This window comes from Channa argus, chromosome 17 (genome assembly GCF_033026475.1).
Source record: "Channa argus isolate prfri chromosome 17, Channa argus male v1.0, whole genome shotgun sequence".
Lineage (NCBI taxonomy): Eukaryota > Metazoa > Chordata > Actinopteri > Anabantiformes > Channidae > Channa > Channa argus.
In genome coordinates this window covers 6,466,893-6,485,113 of record NC_090213.1, presented here as the reverse complement: position 1 = coordinate 6,485,113, position 18,221 = coordinate 6,466,893, and the positions used below count along the sequence as shown (strand labels likewise).

At 38.8% G+C, this 18,221-nt stretch overlaps 1 protein-coding gene across 4 annotated transcripts in view; it reads right to left on the bottom strand.

Annotated features, from left to right (window-relative positions):
• sipa1l1 (signal-induced proliferation-associated 1 like 1) overlaps positions 1-15,163 on the bottom strand; it is a 76,455-nt gene extending 61,292 nt beyond the window's left edge. For 3 of the 4 annotated variants that reach the window (XM_067481590.1, XM_067481589.1, XM_067481591.1), the window contains exon 1: positions 14,932-15,162. The gene's annotated coding sequence lies outside the window, so the exon portion shown is untranslated. Of the gene's footprint in view, positions 1-14,931 lie in introns of all 4 variants that reach the window. The other variant, XM_067481592.1, reaches the window with a different exon arrangement.
• Between the last annotated feature and the right edge of the window lie 3,058 nt (positions 15,164-18,221).

The window sequence follows — 18,221 nt, the reverse complement described above, 5'->3', positions numbered from 1 at the left end:
GATGATAAAAGTATATTCCTTTTTGGTGCATTGCCTCACTAAAGGGTGGCTCTAGGGATAAGAAGTCGCTACAGTAGGAGGTTTTAGGCTTCTAATTACCGTTGTTGGAACCCTGCATTATCATTACACTCCATGGTTTCTGACAACACAACAACTGTGTTTCCATGGCAACACTGTGCAGGAAGAGATGCTGGTGCTGCCGTTTATGTTTTGCCCATTTCAATTTGCCTCTTATCCACAGTCACGACATGATCTAGCTGTTCATTGTCAGTCCGTTCACTGACCTGTCCCTAAATCCTGAACCTACTCTGATGACTGCAGGTGGACACATCCGTCAGCTAGCCTGGCACCATCTCACCCATGGGCTAAACAACACAGCACAGCTGGGTTCATCTGATATTATGTAACAGAGCACCACCCCCGCAGGCCCTATTCACACCACCCCTCTCCTCCTACTCTGCCTCCCACTAGTGCACTATTGGCTGTTCTCAAGCAGAGGTGCATTGTGAGACAAGAGTGCATTGTGAGGCAAGAGTGCTTCAACATTAAAACAACCTGTGAGAATATCTGTGTAGGACTGAGCCTTAGAAAACTTAATTATTAAAGGTTAAATCTGTGTATAGAGAAACAAAGTGTACAGTGCGGGGCCAACCAAACCTAGTATGCTAGAAGTTTAGTGTCCATTGTTTAGCTTTTAAATGAAGTAAATAAACCATGAGTGAGTTTATGTGGACCAACAACATTCAATAGTAGTTGTTGAGCACAGCTGTCATTATTCACACATTACTTTAAATTCATTAAATAGCCGATTAGATTCCAGGGATTAATCCGTCATAGATCACACCAGTTACAGTGATTCTGCCTTCACTTCTTGGAAACAAATTTTGTTACTAAGCAATAGTTGCCAAAAGTGGAATTTTACCCGTTGCCTGGCAACATTAGCTTATTGAATCTCATATCAGGAAGCAATGAGAACCAGTGGTGCTTTGAGCTAAACAACCCTCTAGATACTCTTCTCATCCTGGGTACAGACTGTAATGTCTAACCACAATTATGCTGTTGAAGTAATCGCATATCCTATATCTATACACCGGGATTTTCACAGTCAAACATAATCCCACACACAGATACAAATTTGATAATTTGATGAGGGGTAACAGTACCCCTCTGACAAGTTAGTTATTCAAAACAATTTATATTCTCTGCATCTGCAGAGTTTAACAAAAAACAAAATAAAGTGACAATAACCCTAAAGCTTTCTAACCTGTTACTGAGGAAACCATAAAATTCAGAAAATAAAGAAGGAAGGCTGAAGTAGGTACCTTCAACTTACCTCTTTCCATCTCTCCTGAACTGTGGCCATTTTCCGCAAGTGCTTAAAGAGATTTTAAAGCATTGCAGGAAGTCACTTCATTAAAAACAGCCCTGAGGGCCCTCCCTGAAGATGTTTTACTTCTAAACTGGTCTACTGTGAATACAAAGTACTGCTAGGGTTGTCAATTTTGCCTCCCATGTGCCAGTTGCTTCTTAATGAAACAGCCGCTTGTTTAAGCTCACACATCTCACAACCATAAACCACTAATCGAGCTTTCCCTCTCGCAGCTAGAGAGACACAGCTGAGGCATTAGCTAGACTTTGTCAGAATGCCACTAAAAAGGATTAAAGCACTGTGGTAAATCACCATTTAAAGCATTCAAATGACACGGTGGCCAACTCAATTTGAGTGACTGGGTAACTAGGCAGCAATAGTCTCACTTTATGATAATAGGGAGAGATATAGATGATCCAGGGGCATTCTTTTTATTAATGCCTGAAAGAAATAGGTACACTGTGAAATCCAATAGCTGTGTTCTGACTTTCTGTCATGACTTTAAAAAGCATTGCTGCACTAGGTTAGTGATGCTGCCATAGCAGGTCAGTAGAAGACTGCTGCCTTAGTTTTGTGAGCACAACTGTCCTCCAATTAGCAGTTCTTGCACATAGTCACTGCAAAATTGTTAATGTATTTATTATCATTAGTTTTTCCAAATATAGCTGCTTGCCATTGTGATTTAATTTCTCCAGGTAGGGTCCGTTTTCTTCCCATCTTCTTCGATTTTGAACAATTTTAGTGGTAGAGCATTGGGCTGGGATGCAGAAGGCTGCGGGTTGGAATCCCACCCCACCAGGTGTGGCTGTGCCCAGCCACCATTTGCCTGGTGCCAGTGGCAGAATGGGCATCCGGCGTAAAAACTAAGCCAAATCAATGTGCGGAACACATTCCGCTGTGAGGACCACTAAAGAGGCAAGCCGAAAATTGTTGATCTTTTAAAGAAAATGCTATCCTAACACAAGACGTGAAGTTAACTCATTCTAACCACTGTAGCAGGTACACAGAAGTGAACTAAACAAAATGGCCCCTGCATCCCCCAACAATGTGCGACATGGTATGAAATGACTTCAAATTCTCTATTACTTGCTATCCAAACTATTATTTGTAGTGCCTAAGAGCTTGGTCTATAGGGCCTGGTCAACACAATGCAACAATAATGATTTAAGACATTATTAATGCAGACTCTTGTGATTGAGTTAGTTTTTGTGATTGCAAATAAAAACTTAAATGTGATTTTCTTTCAGTCTCCCTTTTAACCTACGGAGGATCAGTGACGTTAGCATTGCATTCACTAAATGACGCCCGGAACAAAGCCTATTGGAATTGGTTTCTTACCAACACCATGCAGTGTGTATAGCCCAAAAGTCACAATTCCCCCTCTCCAAATAATCATTAACCAGTTCAACTGTGGATAAATATTTGGCAAGCTCTGTAAACTAGAAGGTAAATACACACCTCAGCGATGGGAACATCAACTCACAAATACACAGTGTATGAAGGGGAAGGGCCACGTATTGGGGCAAGCAGATTTAATTGTTTTTCACTATACTGAGCTTAGATGAAGTTGAAAATGATGAGGCCAAGCCCATTGTGTTTACACAGCATTCTCACACATTCCTCTGTGTGCATGTGTACACCCATGGCTCAGCTAAATAGCATGAAGAGATAAACCTAGTTACAAACTGATGCACTTTTACCAAACATATGGTCATTTCAAAGCCATGAACATGAGCACTGCAATCTTCATAAATTGGAACCCCCTTTAGGCTTGCAAGGCCATTACCCTGCATGCCAAAACAACCTATTTCCTGGATGAACAAAGTGAGCAGAGAGGCTACTGTTACCATTGCAGGTCATGACAGAAAGCTTTACTGTTTTGGTTTCTGCTTCCACCACTTGCACATATGTTAAAAGTGTGGCCTTTTTGACATTTGTTTTAAATGGAAAAATTGTGTATTTGCACCAATCCAACCTTCTGGCTTGTGTATGTATATATCTGTTGAGTCGGCACTTGAATCAAGAAGTTTAATGCTGAAACAATCAGCTGATTAATCAGTTGATTAACTGAAAGTCAACTCATGTTTCAATTAAAAGCCAAGCATTAGCCAGTTTTAATTTCTAAGACGTTGACACAGTTTTTGTTTTACATCATTGTAAATAAAATGTATATTAATTCTGAACTATGAGCCAGAACAAACAAGCAACATGAAGCACTCTACATTCTAAATTGTGACGGTATCTTAATGAAAATAAACAATGAAAGAGCCCAGTCCTAAACACAACTGCTATAAAATAAGTACCAAAGCAAACTACTAACAAGTGTCATTGAGGAATTCACTACTATCAGCATAATCTCTGGCTTTGTGTCAGTACAGGGATCTGCAAAGCAGGAAGGCTGTTAAGGGTTCAGCCAAAAGTTACTGCTGCTTTCAGTAAATCAAGATGGATTTATGTGTTTACCAACCCTGGCACAATCAAGGACCTCCTTGGCACAATCAAGGACCTCCTTGGAAGCCACAAACCCAAGCAAGATGTCTTTCATTACAACAATCTTTCTTCCTTGGCACAATAAGCGAGAACTGGAGCTTCACTTAACTTTTACTAAGATAAAAATGCCCTTAATATGCATCTAGCCTGATTTTAGAGTCATACTGAACTGAATAATCTAATATATAGAATACTAACATGGACCACACACTCAGTTTCATGCAGAAACATAGCGGGTGGACAACCAGCACAAGAATGAGCAGTACTTTTAGAATGTCCGCATTGTTAGCATGTTAGCAGCAGCTGAACTCAAGCAAGAAAAATTATCTATCTGGTGCTGGTCATGGAAGGCTGAAATTTTAACCTTTACTGGGCACATTTATAGTATAGGGTAAAGCCCCACACGATGCTGCAGATTTTTCACTTAATCGGTTTTTCAAAACATGTTTTAAAACTTTATTTTATAAGCAATATCACATTTTAAAGCAATAAAGCAAGAATGTATGGTAACAAAAGAATTCTCTAAACTTTCAAAAACGTTGCACTTTACGTTTTACCTTAAACTTCCAGGTATCTTGACTTCTAAACCACATCTCTGCCTGAAATGCTCCGTTATCTAAACATAACCCTTCCCAAGCAGCTACATTACAAGAAACATCAACATGGCCACAAGATTATCTGTTTGGTTTGTTGAGGCTTAGTGGGGCATTACAGCCAAGGAAAAAAACTTAAACTGACAGTAAAATCACAGAGACTGACAATTACAGCACACTTAATGAATCAATTTTAAGGCTGGGAAACAACTCAAAAGCTTGTTGACTTTGAAGCCAGATTTTTCTCTTTGAACTCTGTCTTCACACTGTGGCAGATCTGCAACATGTGTTATGACACAGAAGCAAACAACATTCCTGACTCCCAAACTCTGTTGCTAGCATTAAACTTTTATACACACAGTATTACTCTTTCATACATACTGTATATGATTAAAGAAAAAAAAAAAAAAAACACCAAAACACCAGTGTTCTTAACATCAAATAGTATGTTTCCCTTTTCCATCAGAGAGGAAACTATATCCAGCAGTGATGAACAATGACCAGCATATGTCATCCTTTATTCTTCTGCCTCTGTTTTCAGTTCAGTGGCTTCCCATGAGAAAAGGGGGATTTAGTAAGAAAAGTGCACGTTTGACCTTTAGATTATGCCAGAAATTTCAGCATGAAAGTAGATTTTTCTTGAATTTATCTTTATTATTAAGATCTGAAGTTCCCCAATCATACTCACCCTGTATGAACACATTATTGACTAATTTAAGAGAATGATGTTAATTTTGGTGTACTATCCATTTTTACTGATATAAAAGCAGTAGCAAAGACTCTCTTGCCAGCTAGGATCTGCCCAAGAAAAAAATACTACATTTTGCCTTAATCATAAAGATAGCCAAATTATACAGGATATGCAGCTGACAGGAATCTTTTTTTATAAACTGAACCATGTGTACTATGCAACTAAGCATGTTTGTGGTTTACAGTTATAATTCAAATAAATTGGGTATCAAATCAAGTGGCTTCTAATGTAGTCAGTATGGTTAGATGCCAACACAGTCCCTTTATTATATGTCAAATGCTCCAGGGCAATGTGAAAAAAAAAACCCTAAGTTAGGGCTCAGTGTCTTGCCCAAGGAAACTTCGAAGTGTGACCTGGGGAGCCAGGGATCAAACCAACAACCCTGAAAATTGGTATACAACTGCTCTACCTCCTGATCCACAGACACCCACCACGTTGGCTGATTTAAGTGTTCTTAAAGAGTGTTCTACATAGCATAGTAGTAGCCTACAGCATAGGCCACAGAAATGAAGTCTTTATTTATAGACAACCTGTCTAACTGCAGATTATACCAGAGACTGTCTCAAGCCTGTTTCACACATGAACTCCGGACAATGTTAGGAGAATTCAGCCTCGGACATTGTCCAGAGTGGACTTTCAGGCAGTAACTCACAGCCGGAGATTTCCTGAGTGAGAAGCATCCTTACGTGCTAAAATTCACTCGATTTCTGTGCACAATCAGTGCGTACAGGAGCCAGATTTTGATATAAAACTTAATCTGTGGGAAAATGATTTATTTGCAGCACATCAGAGCCATGCATCTAATATAAAAAAGGTTCACTCGATAACAACAGTGGAGTAATAGAAAATTTATCGACATGCCCGCTATCTCACTTTTAATCTTCTCAACAATTCAGCAAAAAGCAGTGTGCCGCACGCACGAGCTCATACACATAATGTGGACATTGCACTAGGGGGCTCAAAGAATAAATTCCAGATAATGTGTGCAGCATTTTACTTTGACATTTTCGTTCACACATACATCCCCTCCTAAAAAATTCAGGATATTGTCAGAATTCCAATGCATGTCTGTAAAAGAGGCTTTACTTTTGTCCTAAATGTCTTATTATTTTTAATTAAGGCTTGTTTGTACATGTATTCCAGGTTTTCTAAGTCTTAATTAACTGAACTTGTAGTAAAGCACTCTTTTCAGACTGATTAATACTATCTACGAAGACAGTACCATCAAGACATTTGATCATTAGCATAATCAACACCCGGAAAGTTGCAATATAATATAACTCTCTGTTGACCTTACTTTGCAAATCGAGATAAAAAGCATTTCAAACTCAAGCCTCCTCTTAGAAATCAGCAAACAAAAAATACATTTAGCAGTGTCACTAGTTCCATTACGAGGATTCTAAATGATTAGATTAGAAAGAAAAGAGCAATAGTATATTATACAATACTTAGTTCCAACCAAGTAATTTGATTGGACAACATTTGTAACAGCACCAAGATGTTTAGCTGTATGCATCCATCCACTTTACAACTGTTCTAATAACCCTTACTTACGCTGTCGGTCACTAGCTTTCGGGAAAAACATTTTAGTTAAATTTAACACTGCACCTAACAATTTTTATTTTGTCATTTTATATATCGATTTGTTTTTTGAAATGATTAATCTATCAATTATTTTGATATTAAGCACTTTTTTATTTTTCAATTGATATATATTACAATATACTAGTGTGATGTTCTAAGTGAGGTGCTACATACATACCACATGAGTCCGAGAAGATATAGAGATTTATTTGGGTAAGGCATGAAGACCACAATAGGAACAGGACTCACAGTCCTGCTGCATACATACATGAACTCCAACCACTGGCTAAACCCTAGCTTCACAACAGAATAACCTAAAGAATAGAACTCCCTAGAATAGAAGTTAAAGTAATGTTTTCCTCAATAAACAGATCAGTTTACTTAAGTTTCAATCCTGTAACAGAACAGAAGCATGAACATGAAATCATTCATTAATACTGATCCCGGTCCTCCTCTGGCCGCTGGTAATGGGGACACTGCTGACAGCGACAGGGCCCTGCCTGGTCAGGGACTGTGACTGTCTCAGTGTCCACATTAGGTTGACCAGTTAGTGCATTAAGTTCAGCACATACAGCTCGTTCTAACATCCAGCTTTAGGTGGATGTAAGGTAACGTGTTGGTACCAGTTAGCAATTAGCCAAAGAGCTTGTTGTGGTGAACACATGAGGGTGGATGGAAAACTGCGGCACAGGTGAAAGGATCGCTTTTATGGATGTTTATGATTGTTTAATGGGTTTTTAGATAATTTACTGAGCTTTTTCTAATGCCAATACCCGAACGAACACAAATGTAGTCCGGTGGAGCTAAGAAATAACTTTGACTTTACCTGAGCTGTCCCAAGTAACATATCTTTATGAACCGTTACTTTCTAGCCCAATTACGAGGCGTTGATGCACATTACGTAAATTGATGTAATCGATTACGCGTCGCCCCACCCCTAGTTAAATTATGAATGGTCATCAGGAGAGGATGAGGAGAAGTAAGGATGCCAGGATACTTCTGTGCAAACTTGCAATATGAACAAATTTTTTGTTTAGGCTATAGTTTTATATACAACACCACATTATAAACAATCATGTTCTGTGTGTTTACATAAAATATACACGTTTACATAAGGTAGTGAGTGGGCTAAGGTGAGACACTTTATATTAAACACACAGAGCCTGATTGTTTTTAACATGTGCGTTGCACAACATAAAACTATAGCCTAATCAAAAAGCGTGTTCATATTCCCGGTCTGAAAGCTCACTTAATAGTTACTAAACACCATCCACTGAGAGAAGGAAAAGGTGGAGCAGCGGATCAAGCTGTTAACTCGTCGGATTCCCACATACTACCAAAGTAACTCTCAACAGACCAGTCAGGTACAGATTCAAATATATTTGCGTTAGCGGATCTTAATAACTGATTAAATAAACATATATAATCTGTTTCCACTTATTATTGTACAACTGCTGTCTATTCGCCTGCAGCCTCAGCCACAGTCATGCTGATATTTAGTACAACAGCACTTCCTGTCGTGTGACATTCCTTAATTTGATTATGATGTCATCAAAGCACTCATGTTTTCCGAGAAAGAGATAAAATGGTTCAGGTTGCATTAAGACATTTTTGACACAAATCTTTTCAAAAGCATCTTCCTAATATTCAACACACGCAAGAGGATGACAAACAGAGATACTTAAACAAAAAAATACTCCAGTACAGTAAAATCTAATATAGGTTACCTTTAGGTAAATTGACTATCCATAATGGGTCACTAAAACTTTTAAGTCAAACAAGAGCATTTTAATGCATGATTATGTCTGCGTTTAAATCCCAAGTCTATTGAAAATAAATTCATAAAAAGCTATATTATATAAATAAAATATAAAAATATATTTATAACACTCTGCTTAACATTTTACTCAAACTTCTACTGTATTGTAGTAAAGTAAGAATACTGTTCTTGTGTATTGCAGCGTATTGCAATAACTTATGAAACACAGAAGCAAACTAACCATGTCTCGTGTCTTTTTAGGGTGTAACTTTTCGTGTTTTCAGCTGTTGGTTGTGTTACGTTTACTAAGGGCCAGGTTGGACCTAAATGTAAACTAGTTAAACCAATACATTTTTTATTCAAGCCTGAAGGGAAACTCTTTTAAAGGTTTGGCATTTAAAGGTTTGGCAAAAGGCCAACCATCACAGACAGTGGAGAGACACAAAAATTGTTAATTATGGAAATAAGGGCACACAAATTAACAATCCTTTGTTGAATTAAATTGAAAGTCTTTGTTGTGTTGCACTTGGTTGTACACACAAAAGATGACAGATAGTTGGGCAACAAATCAAAAAACAATCAAATGTTAAGGCTGAAATAGCCATAATAAATGCCTGACAAACAGTTTGCAGCTCTATACGGATAATACCCAAATGGCACAAGAGTCACAGCAGCAATTAACAAATCCAACAGGGTCAGAAAAGTATTTATATCACTAATACCAATACAGGGAGCCAACACCAGCAACAACCTTTCAATCATTCAGCAAGACCAAGAATTTTGAGCTCTGTCTGTTTGTAAACAGATGGCAAGGCAGTTGGTGGGAATTTCAGCAATGCCTCCGTACATGTTTGAGGATAAGATATACAATGCTCAAGCTCAGTCATGTTCTTGCAAGGTTATTAAAAAGAGACGAAGAGGTCTGAAAACATCTTGAGCAAAAAATATATTTTGTACAATAACATATTTTAATGCAGTGGGCATATTAATTCAATTCAATTCCATTCCATTCATATAACGCCAATTTACAACAAAGTCATCTCAAGGAACTTTACAGAATAAAGTCAAGACTATATAGATGTATAGAGAAGACCCAACAATTCCTCCTGGAGCAAGCCCTAGGCAACAGTGGAGACACCTGCACCTACACCTCTTTGTGTTTATCACAGTTCTGAGATTGTTTTAAACTGATTCCAACTATATTACACAATAATGTGTGCATAAAAAAACTCACTGGGCAGAGTCGTTAGTTGTTTGTTGCAATACTTGTACAGCAGATTACACAGAATTCATCAACATAAGCTTTACAAGTACATCTCAGTCACTGCGAAGGTCAGGATTTATAGCTAGTAATCTTCAATAGACACAGTCTACAAAGACATGGCATTGATGGACTGCTAAGACCAGTGGTTCTCAATCCTGGTCCTCAAGGACCCCTTATCTGCTTGTTTTCCAAAGAACCCTGCACTACCCTCTGCTGACTACCTGGATTAGGTGTCTTCAGTCAATCCACCCAACCAGGTGTGGCACGACCCAACCATCAAGTGCTACCTTTGTGCTGGTCCCTAGCCAGGATATAAGAGGGTTAAGGCAGGAAGGACATCTGGCACAAAACATTACACTTGTGCACACTTACTTGAGTAAAGGATTGAGAAACACTGCCTTAGACTGAAATGAGACTCTCCGTTACCCATTTTTGTCCCAGCAGTTTCTGGTTTGGGATACATTGGGTGATGAATGATTCACCCACTGGGGCATTCATGGGACATAGTTCTCAGCTGTATTAGAAAGACCCTTCAAAATGGGACAGCCTTATTGCACAGCTGTGACACAAACTTCAAATGCAGCCTTCAAAGGATGCGAAACCTGAACTGAAACATTACTATTGTGGTCTATAAATCAATTACAAGTACAACAGGAGAAAAAGGTTTACAAAGAGTAGCCTAAATTTTTAACTAATGAGAGGGGGATTTAACAGATGTGTATTTAGATTTAGATAAATTATCAAAGTGCCAATTACATTAATGAGTACAAAGGGGCAGAAGGCTCATTAATTGTATTATTTGGGCCTTGCCAGACTAAGCAGAATTTCATATTTTCTAACAAGCCACCTTGGGCAAATTCACTGGTCGTTTTTTTTGAAACACAGATAAATACTACATTTCTGTATGCAATTCAACTACTTGTTCTGTCTTTTTTCAAGCTACATCTGTATATTCCCAGTACATAAAAGTGTAGGTTTTAATAGTATGCATTGTTTCCACAATATCTAGGCTGTTCTTCCTCTCTCTCGGGGCTTTCCATCTGGACACTATGTTCCTTCTGTTTACTTATGCATGGATTAGCCTGCCTAGTCATTGTTTTATGATGTATTTATAGATTTTTGCTCATTTGTCACAACTGAAATCTGAGCTTTTCAGAATCCACACTGCTTTCATGTACTATAATCCACTCTAACAGTCCCAATTAAGAAGCCATTTTACCAGACAAAGAGGACAAAATAGAAAAAGAGATTAAATTTACTGCTGATTGTATTTTTTCATTGTCTTAGTTCTATAAAAGGCCATGACATAGGTGCATTTATCCTCTGCAAAAGAGTGTGGAACAAAAGATATATGCAATTTTACATATCAGAGAAAACACCGGAAGGGCTGTTTGTTAGGTGACAACAATATGCTGGCTTGCAGTCCAAAATGTGTTGCAGCACACATGCCGAGGCTTTGTAACAAGGCTGCACTCAAGTCTTCAGGGATACAGTTTCTCTATTTACAATTCCAATTATTTAAACATACTCTCTGGAAGCTTCAGCAAAAATACCATGTCCAAATGTCTGTTGAATTAAAGCATGATTACAAGTTCATCTGGTTGTATTATAATTTATAACAGGTGGCTGTATAAAATCAAAATACACAGCTAAGAAAGAAGTAGACTCGCAGAAATTGTCAGCCAAACAGTAAAAGACCCACTCTGCAAAGATAACTCAAGCTTAGCAAATCAGTGCTCAAAAACAAATAATGCCACTACAATTTATAACTGTCGTTTAAATGTGGCTATAAATAGTGTGTAGTGAATAAGAGAAGTGCAAAAATGGTAGGCATCCCAGATCTTCTGCTTTCTCTTACACTCATGCAAATGCATATTGTGCAGTACTACATGCCCCCCAGCTCTTGTCTTTGCGGTATATTTGATCGGCAGTTGATCAGTTGTGTCACAAACCTGAATTGATGAATTTATTTATGAGACGCATACCGGTGACATCATTCAGCCGTCCTGTTCAGTATGGTCCTTACCCCTAGAAAAAAAACTAACAAGATACTGTGTTCCGAGAAAGGGCCAGGGTCTGGATGCACTTTCACCCATATTCTAACGCAAAAAGTCCTTTACAGCAAGTACATCATTTTCTGCTTTCAACATTATCCTTTACTACAAGCATCACTTTGTGTCTTCACAGAAAAAACACCACGTGAGAGGCACATTAGTTTACGCATAACACCACTGTTCATTCCATCAGACATTTTTTTCTGTTATCTGTCAGACCTGACAAATTTACCCTATAATTGTTTGTGCTTCTCAACAAGAGTAGAATTATACCCCTTCCCGGAGTGATTTTGCTCTTCCAATTACAGTTGTCATATGTATTTAACATTAAAAGCCTTGAATATGTGCTATTATGTCTGGGTTACAATAAACAACTGCCAAGCATATGAGTAAGAAGGCCACCTTTAAATGCTGTACGCTGGAAAACCATGATTTGCCAGGCTCTAGTAGTTTTATTAAATCATTCTGCCCTGCAGTCTGATCTAGTCACTGTTAAAAAGTATTATTGCTCTGGAATTTCTCAAGAGACAGCCCACACCAAGACCTTAAAAGAGAGAACTCACATTCCAATCTCCAGATGCAGAGACAGAAGAGAAGGGGAAGGAGACACACAGTGAAAATGAAAATGTAAAATACAGTTAAAAAACAATAGGGGAGCAGAAAAGGAAAGATAATGTGAGGGATAGGAAGAAAAATTATTATAGAGTGTTAGTCCTTGCATGCCTTCTAAAACAGGAAGGAAGTAAGATGAAAGGAAAAGGCATCATCGGTAACGGCAGAGGGAAGGAGAGAATCGTGGGAGGTGGAGAGTACAGAAACAGCGACAGAAGTGAGACAGAAGGGAAAGAAGAGGCAGAGCAGAGAGGCATAATGAGGCTAGTGTGGGAGGTCATAAACAGGTACAGTAAAGCCCTGGTTTAAGGTTCGTGCAAATTGGTCAGAAACCTGTAAGTTTAAAATGCCCTATTGTTCTTGACTTTGCATTAGCCAGATCTCTCTCTGTGTGCACTGCCAAAATTTGTCTGTCCTAGACAGTCCAAGGCTGCACATAAAATCACAGTGCATTTTGCTTACAACTAGAAACTAAGGTCACAGCAAATTCTTCATTTAAAAGTCCCAATGGATCTTCTAGTGAGCTTGCAGTGCAGAAAATTCTTTCAAGACAGCGTTTTTAGCCAAATCCAACTGCTTAATCCAGAAACTCCTAGAGATGTTCCAGCTACTACATCCCACAGCCCCTTTGATAATCCTTTAGCTGCCCATCAGCAATCCTGACATCTTTTCTTTTATCCCCACCTCCCCTTTAATTCAGTAGCTAAATGTGTTACAGAACATGTGCATCTCCACCTACACTCAATATCAATAGCCTACTTAATATTGTAAATGCGACACAGCCTCCAAATCTGCTCATCCTTGGCATTCACAGGCAATGACAAGGGAGGGCTTGTGGCATCATGAAATGTTCAACCGCTAATACATGAGTTATTGGGGAGGGGGTTTGACGCAGCAGCTGCAGTTGCCAAAGAAAAGCAGCTGAAATGCTGTTTCAGAAGGAATACGCTCGTGTTTCAAGTAGAGAATGCGACCCACCCCAGCCAGCTAATGAACAGAATAGACATCTCTTAGACGTGTCCATTTAGGACTTCTCAAAAGAGAAAGCAGAGGAAGCAGTGTTTCTGTGTGTGTATGTAAGCCCCCAGTAGGGTTGAAGCTAGTAACATGGGGACAGATTCCACAGGTGGAGATGGCAGTAATAACAGAATACAGAGCAGCTACAGGGGGGCAAACTTGCAAATATACATGCCTCTTGGGGCATTACATTACAACAGAAAAGAGCTCACACATAAGCATGCATAAGAAGTTGCATATTATCAAACTTAAGTGTGTATGGACTTAAATGGAGCATTATTGGGTGTTACTGAGTCAACAACATAACAAGATGCTCCTTCTGTGGTGTAACTGCTTGATGATCAAAGCGTTTATGGTACCTTTATCACTTAAATGTAGCAGTGTTACATCACTACTCAAATCTGACTAGACTGCACAGACGGCCATTTTGATCAATGAGCCTGGTTTTGACAGAGCAGTGGGTAGAAATTAGGTTTTAACTTGATGTATCATTTCCTGCAAGTTTCTGAATGCGCCTTGTTTTCTTGGGTAACAAATGATGCGTTATAACCAAGTAGCCAGAGGCTAGATTGCAAGAGACACAAATGATAAACTTTTCCTGCAAAAAAACAATACTTTGGTAGACAATTCACTTAAATTCACAGCGTTATAGAGCTTAGGTGAGGTCCAGCAAATGTCCACACATTTGCAGTAATTTCAACAATCGTGCAAAACAGCAATGCTTTTACTAATAACTGGTGACAAAACGCAATGCAACAATAATATCCTAAGAAAATATCAGCCTCACACTAAATATGATTACATTTTCGTAAGATGAATAAATCACACCACTATGACATTTTTCTCTATCACAGGGGAAAAGATGGACAGTGAGGCGGAGACGGACAGGAAACCCACAAGAGCGGCAGCAACTAGCCATCCCAATTATATAGCAACCACGCAGGGACTAAACTAAACAGCAATTACCTTTATCTGATGGCCATTTTGCTATGTCCCCTGTTTCATTCAGAGAAACGGCGAATCGCTGTCTACATTTTAAACAGCGGATTGCGTTACGTGGAGACACGGGGGCCAACATGTTAAGTGAATGGTGGCTAAAAGCTAAACTACGTGAAGCGTGTAGCTAACGACACGAATGATAACAGAGCTCGCGTTAAAACGGACTCAATTGAGCTAAATGTTAGCTAAAAACCACAGGCAGCGTTACGACGCAGTAACGTTACCTGGTTGCTAGCTCAACTTTTCAGCGTTAACGTTACTTGTGTCTCCGAAGCGTTAACGGTATGTGAAATCAGTGTTACGAGTCACGATGACGTTAAGCCAAATAGTTAAACGCACACATAGTGAATAAACCACAAAAAAAAATGTTTGTTTTTACCAAAACTAACAGCGTTGATATCGCCTGAGCGTCTGAGACCAACTGAGAGAGCGCACTCACCTTTAGTAATGTCCACCTTGACGACAGGAAAAAAGAACGCTCTCGGTAGTCAGTCACCGACAAACACAAACCGTTGCGGTTAAAGCTTAAACAAACCAACAGTAAAGATAGTGTAGCTCAAAACCTCTGGAGTATTTTCGTTTTTGTGTCTGTTGCCGTTCGTGCACTCCGCCGGGCGCCTCTCGGCTTGTTCAAATCAGAAGTTCATCCAAAGTTGCAACGGTTCGCTCCGCCTCGCGACGACGATGAGGTCACCGCCTCTCGCAGCAGCCGGAGGCTCTGCTCTCGCGATAGGAAGCGGCTCGTGGTCGAAGGTGTTTACAGTCTCGCGGTACTACTGCCAGTGCACGGCATGGGAAAGAGAGAAAGCGTTGCTCTGGCAACAGAAGCGGATGGGTCCCTCAAGCCACTGGTGTTCGTTTGGCTGGTTTAGCGTTTATGAACACCGGAGATTATGAAATCGCGGTACCAGTTATTGCATCACCGATTGCAGAAAATAACTGGACATCAGGAGTACTAAAAATATTATCTAAAATAAGTCAACGCAACTTTGCATCAAGCAGTTGTTAATGCACTTGGGTTTTTTTTCAGGGTATATAAAAAACAAGCATTAAATCTTATTTTTAAAAATGCAATACCACATCGGCTTGAAATTGGTATTTCTTGGGTTTTATCAATTGCTTACAACATTATTTAAGCATTTACTGTAGACTATGCGAAATGACTGTTACTTGAATGCCATGTACATAGTTTTGTTCATTTCTTGCTTTCTTTCAATATACAGTATTACGTATTTCAGGATAACGTTTTTAATAAGATAAGAGAAAGAGCCCTAATTAAAGCAGCTCAGCAGGTACTAACATCAGGAGTGGGTGATAAGAAGTCACGGGAATTTATATCACTCTCTCCTACATGGGTATAATCAACTTTGAATACTTACATGCCTGCATCCTCAAAGTTTATCATACAAATTAGATCATATTCTCTTCTTCATTTACTAATTTTCTCCACATTTACCTCTCTCTTTCTTTTATCACCAGTTTCTCTCTAGGCCTTCATTATTCTAAACTGCCATTCAGGGTTACATAACAATCTAATAAAGACAAAGGAAAAGAGATTACCATCATTAAAAAATACTCTATTCCTGTGGCTGTATAGGACTTAACACTACCCACCCTATTCTGGGGTGGATATTTGTGTGGGCAGTTGGTATTGTTCTCTGGTGAAAATCTGCTCTCCCAGGATTAGCTCAAGTAGTCTAATTGGGTTAGCCACAGAATGCATTTCAGTATAGATTAAAACCTAGAAAAGATACATCAACAAGTATAAGTAAGAGAGAGACTTTTCTGTTTGTTACATCAATAAAGTAGTGAAAATCTGAGAACATTTAATTCATCTAGGGATTGAATTACAGTTGGGTCTCTAAACCAATGTAACTTCTTTATTAGAATATTTTTCGAGCAAACCTTTACAAGAAAAGCCTCTGCGCCTGAGCTTCAAACATTCCTAATGCAGAGAAAAGTCTATGTGTCTTTCACTGTGTGTGCCATTGATACAATAAACGCTCCACCCAGAAGTGACTTTTGTTAACAAATACATTAAGGTGAAGCACCCAGCACAATTCTGATAACTAAAACACACTGACAAAAAACTGTTCTTAATGTTTCAGTCACATCCTGCCTGAACATCAGCTTGACATCATGCTAGTCTCGATTGCTTGTTTTTTTAGTTTACGCTCAAAAATAAAAATAAACAAGTGTGAGCAGCATTTCCTTTTATTTTGTTCACTCCCGCATAGGACAATATTGACCATCAAAAGTGTACTTGGAAATCTAGTGTGCATAATAACAAAGTTTACAACAGTTTGTCCAATTTTCAGTGTGAACGTACAATGCATAAACAAAATTTATTGTTGTAACTTGTTTAGGAGACAGCACACAAGATTTGATCTTTATTTGTTTGTTCTCCAAGACTTTCCTCAAGCTGTTTTCACAGTTCACATTTTTCAACTTTTGAAAAGTTGGTAAGTGTCTGTACTTCCTTTGTTTGCAACGTTGTAGCTAGCAATAAAAATAGCTGATACTATTTTACATTTTCAATTTAGGAAGAACCCAATAGTGGAGAAGGTTTGTGAAAGCCTTTGCACTACGCTACACACAATCTGTCATCACTGGACTGTGAGAAAAAATGAAATCTTAATGATGATGTTTGAACCTAGTACTCTATCACAAACAGTGTTATCACATCTGTGCTATTAAATTTCTTTGTGAGACATATTAAGATAAAGAGAAGTGAGGTTAGACATGGGGCAGCCGCCTACTGGAGACAACCCAGCAACCCAGATGGGGACTGCAGTGGAATTCCTGGGTCTGTTGCCCCTGGAAGCAGAGGAATGAAAAGAATGGGCCCCATTCAAAAAGTTCCACTCAAGCGGCGCTCCTACACTAATAGAGATTGACAAGAAGAAACACGACAAGTTGTTTTCACATACACTGGCTCTTTTGTCCCCTTTACTAAGGGGTGTAATGCAGACAGTGTGCTCTGAGAATAGACTGAATTTGATGCGCTTGTTTTTCGTAAGTGGAGAGTACTGTTTTCTGATTGGAGTGTGTGTGCAATTAGTATTTTGCATATTGTTATTGCGAGGATAAACCACAGGGGTTATTTGCTTGGCAGAGAGAGTGGCAGGCATTTTAGAACAGACAGCAACTGATGATGTTCTCTGAAATTGCTGTATTAGCAGCAGTAAATATTGAAACTGTATTATTATATTGAATCAGCTCTCACATTTTGTCAAACACGATGCCCAATGCATTCTTATTCAGTGATCCAGTTGCACATGGAAATTTAGCCCAACTAACACAAAAAAAATTCAAAATGATTTCAAAACTTCAAAAAGGTTTACTGTCATTCCAAAACACAAGGCACATGAGGAGGAAACTGGGGGTGTCAGTTACAGCAGCAATAAAATAAAATTAAGTAGAAACAGCTCCAAAGAAATAAAACCTCAAAAATAAGCAAGAATAAAAACAATGTAAATTAAGTGCAAATGAGAATTAATAATCATAGGCATACATATTTGAGTCTATAGTGTGTGACCATTGTTATTGCATATGATGAGAGTTTGTGAGTCAAACAGATTCTGGGAAGAAACTGTTTATAAGCCTGGTTGTTATGGCCCCAATGCTGCACAGCCATCTTCCTGAGGGAAAGGGTTTAAACAGTCAATGGCCAGGGTGGGAAGAGTCTCTCATGATAGTGGCAGCCCTGTTCCTGCAACCGTTGATGTA